The sequence below is a fragment of the Nematolebias whitei genome, chromosome 10 (genome assembly GCF_014905685.2).
Source record: "Nematolebias whitei isolate Nwh7 chromosome 10, NemWhi1, whole genome shotgun sequence".
In the NCBI taxonomy this organism is placed as follows: domain Eukaryota; kingdom Metazoa; phylum Chordata; class Actinopteri; order Cyprinodontiformes; family Rivulidae; genus Nematolebias; species Nematolebias whitei.
The window spans coordinates 45,212,986-45,216,779 of NC_056507.1; the positions used below are offsets into that span (position 1 = coordinate 45,212,986).

The following is a 3,794-nucleotide window of genomic DNA, read 5'->3' on the forward strand; positions in this document are numbered from 1 at the left end:
ATGTGCACATTTTGGACCGAGAACACAGATGGTTTGAGAGGGGGGTGAAGGAGGCAATTTATGTAAAAAGAGAAAAGCTGTCTCTTAACAGAGGAGGAGGCCTCAGATTTCCACTTTCAAAAACCTATAATGCAACTTTAAAACAGATCCCCAGCCGGTTTTCACACCTGATGAGAACAGAGGGGCCTCATCTGTGAATTAGAGGAACAAAAGACTCTTACTGTTAAGGTGTTTAGGTGTGAATTGCCAATCTACATATGTGTGTGTGTGTGTGTGTCTTATCTCACTCAGCCTTATAACCTGAATCTCTCACTCTCTGCTCTTTGAATTGAGAAAGCTCCTCGGATGAGGAGCGAAACGTCTTCTGTTACAAATAAAGTCCAGTTGTTTTTGTATTGAACGCTTTTTGAATTCATCATGTCCTGGATGACTGAGAATCTTCACCAGCATTTTAACATAAGATGTTATAGAAAACTCTTCAAACATAACCAAAATGAGGATTCTTCATTGTTAATCAGGATGTGGTGAAATTTCAAACATTATAATTAAAAATAAAAGCATATTTTCTAAAGTTGTTACACAGACAATAAACTGACAATTTTACAACCTCTAAGCAGACATATTATGTGACCCCCGTTCTCTCTAGTGCCCCCCCTACCCCAATGGGGGTTGGGCCCCCCAGGTTGGGAAACACTGACTTGGAGTATGGTCATCGGAAAACAACATAAGCTTGGTTTTGTCTGCATTCATCCAGTGTGAAGATAAAACAAAGTAAAAAACAGGATCTCTGCTCAGGAGAGAAAATGTTTGTCTTGTAAAATAGTCCAAATCTAAATGATCTAAACATTTTTCAGTCTGTGCAAAAGCTATATTCCTTTCTTTTTTATGATGTCATTTGGTTTTCAAAGAGGTGATTGTGTTACACAGATTGTTGTTCATGTTGCAATATATTTCGTGAAGAAGCATGTAAGGACAAAACAAAGATCTCTTCTCCTCTCCCCTGCCCGGATCGTTTGCTCGGAAGGAACACGTTTATGTCAGAATTAAACAACATCTTTATTCTTACAGACTTAAAAATGTGTGAACAAGAGAGAATTGTTTTATATTACCTGAATTCAGAGGCCCTCTGTACAATTCTGAGATGCTCAAGTCTGTTCCCACATTTATAGACTGTTTTTTCCTCCACCCAGTGACATTTCCTGTTTTCAATTCCTGTCCAATAAACACCTTACAGACTCTCTGAAGTCCCTGTCTAATCAACGAGGCACACATTAGCTGTCCTCTCTTGCCACTGAATCCGTGACACATTACAATCACTAATCTTACATAATCTTACAAACACTGTGAGATTCTGATTATTCCCTTTGGCAACATGTTACATTATCGTCTTTAGATTGCTCCATTAATGACAAATGAATAAGTGTGCAGTGCTTTGCCTCACGGAAACGTGGATTACAAGCGAAACGCCGGACACAGTCTTCCAGCTGGATGACAGACTTTTTTTTCGAGCGGACCGCTGCAGCGAGCTAACGGGGAAATCACGGGGAGGCAGAGTGTGCATTTACGTGAGTAAAAGTTGGTCCACGAACTGTACTGTTGTAAATAGCTCATGCTCGAAGGCTTTGGAGCAAATAACAGTGAAATGTCAGCCACATTATCTACCCCGAGAGTTCACGGTGACTTTCATCTCTGTCGTCTACATTCCTCCGGACGCTAATGCTAATGAATCACTGCAGGAGCTTCATGATATCATCAGCTCGCTGCAGAACAAACACCCCGAGGCTCTTTACATTGTAGCCGGAGACTTTAACCACGTGAATCTAAAGGACTGTCTCCCAAACTTTAATCAACATGTGGCGATTCCAACACGTGGAGACCGCACGCTGGACCGTGTTTACACGAACGTAAAAGATGCATACAAAGCCGAACCCCGCCCCCACCTAGGACTGTCAGACCACATCTCAATCTTCCTGGCTCCTGCTTACATGCCCCCGCTGAGATGCTCCAGACCGGTACAAAAGAAAGTTAAATGTTGGAGCCAGGACAGTGGCCCCATACTGAGAGATTGTTTTGATCGAACAGACTGGCAGGTTTTCAGAGAAGCTGCTGAAAATGGAGGTTCGCTTGATCTTGACCAATACACATCCTCAGTTCTGGGTTACATTAGTACATGTACTGACACCGTCTCCACTGTCAGAAATGTTAAAAGCTACCCAAACAGAAAACCTTGGCTGAATGCAGAGGTGAGTACCCTGCTGGAAGCCAGGAACACTGCCTTGAGGTCTGGAAACTCAGAGGAGCTGAGTAGGACAAGAAAAGAGCTGGTTGCTGGTATTAAGAGGGCCAAGGCCACATATGCAAAGAGGATCGAGGGTCAATTCATCTCACAAGACCCTTGGAGCATGTGGAGGGGCATTAAGTGCATAACAGATTATAAAGGAAGGAGTGAACAATGCCCCAAAGACACATCTCTGCCTGATGCCCTCAACAAGTTCTATGCACGCTTTGAAGACCCGAACAGACCACCCAGCACCAGACTCACCTCGCCACCGGATGAAGAGCATCTCAGCGTGACCTCAGCAGAAGTAAGGAGTACCTTCAGGAGGATTAATCCGCACAAAGCAACTGGCCCAGACAACATCCCCGGAAAAGTGTTGAAGGAATTTGCTGATCAGCTCTGTGAGGTGCTGGCAGACATCTTTAACACCTCACTTACCCTGGAGACAGTTCCCACCTGCCTGAAGACTGCCACCATCATCCCAGTCCCAAAAAGCTCTACAGTGACTGGTCTGAATGACTATCGGCCAGTGGCCCTCACCCCGATAGTCGCTAAATGCTTTGAAAAACTGGTCATGACTCACATCAAAACAACCATCAACATCAACGAGGACCCTCATCAGTATGCATACCGTGAGAACCGATCAACAGAGGACGCCATCTCCTCTGTGGTCCACACTGCGCTCAACCACCTGGAGCAGAAAAACTCTTACGTCCGTATGCTCTTTGTGGACTTCACATCCGCCTTCAACACCATGATCCCCCAAACCCTGATGGACAAACTATCCACACTAGGACTAAGCCCCTCCATCTGCAACTGGGTACTAGACTTTTTAACAAACAGACCACAGTTAGTGAGGATCCACAACCTCTCCTCCTCCACCATAACCCTCAGCACTGGCTCTCCTCAGGGATGTGTGTTGAGCCCCCTCCTGTTTACTCTGCTCACATATAATTGTGCAGCTACCCATCCAGGCTGTCACATTGTAAAGTTTGCAGATGATACTGCGGTGGTGGGATGCATCACAAACAATGATGAGTCCAGCTACAGGCAAGAGGTGGAACACCTGGAGAGCTGGTGCAGAGAGAATAACCTTCAAATCAATGTGAAGAAGACAAAGGAGATGATTGTGGACTTCAGAAGGAACAAAAACACCTACACCCCCCTGAACATAAGAGGATCTGTGGTGGAAGTGGTCTCCAGCTACAAGTACTTGGGTGTACACATGAATGACAACCTCAGCTGGAGCAACAACACCACCAGCCTGATCAAGAAAGCTCATCAGAGACTCTACTTCCTCAGACGGCTGAGGCGAGCTGGTCTGGGAAGCTCAGTCCTCACCTCCTTCTACAGGTGTGCAGTGGAGAGCATCCTGTGCTCGAGCATCAATGTGTGGCATGGAGGCTGCACAGCTGCAGAAAGAAAAGCTTTGCAGAGAGTGGTGAAGGCTGCACAGAAATCTGTTGGAATCAGCCTCCCCACCATCACAGACATCTACACCTCCAGATGCAGGAAG

The 3,794-nt window shown here is 45.5% G+C and overlaps 1 protein-coding gene across 1 annotated transcript in view; it reads right to left on the reverse strand.

Moving 5' to 3' along the window:
* The window catches only part of LOC119415862 (hyaluronidase-4), a 16,330-nt gene that overhangs the window by 1,497 nt on the left and 11,039 nt on the right, over window positions 1-3,794 (reverse strand). The window lies entirely within an intron of this gene.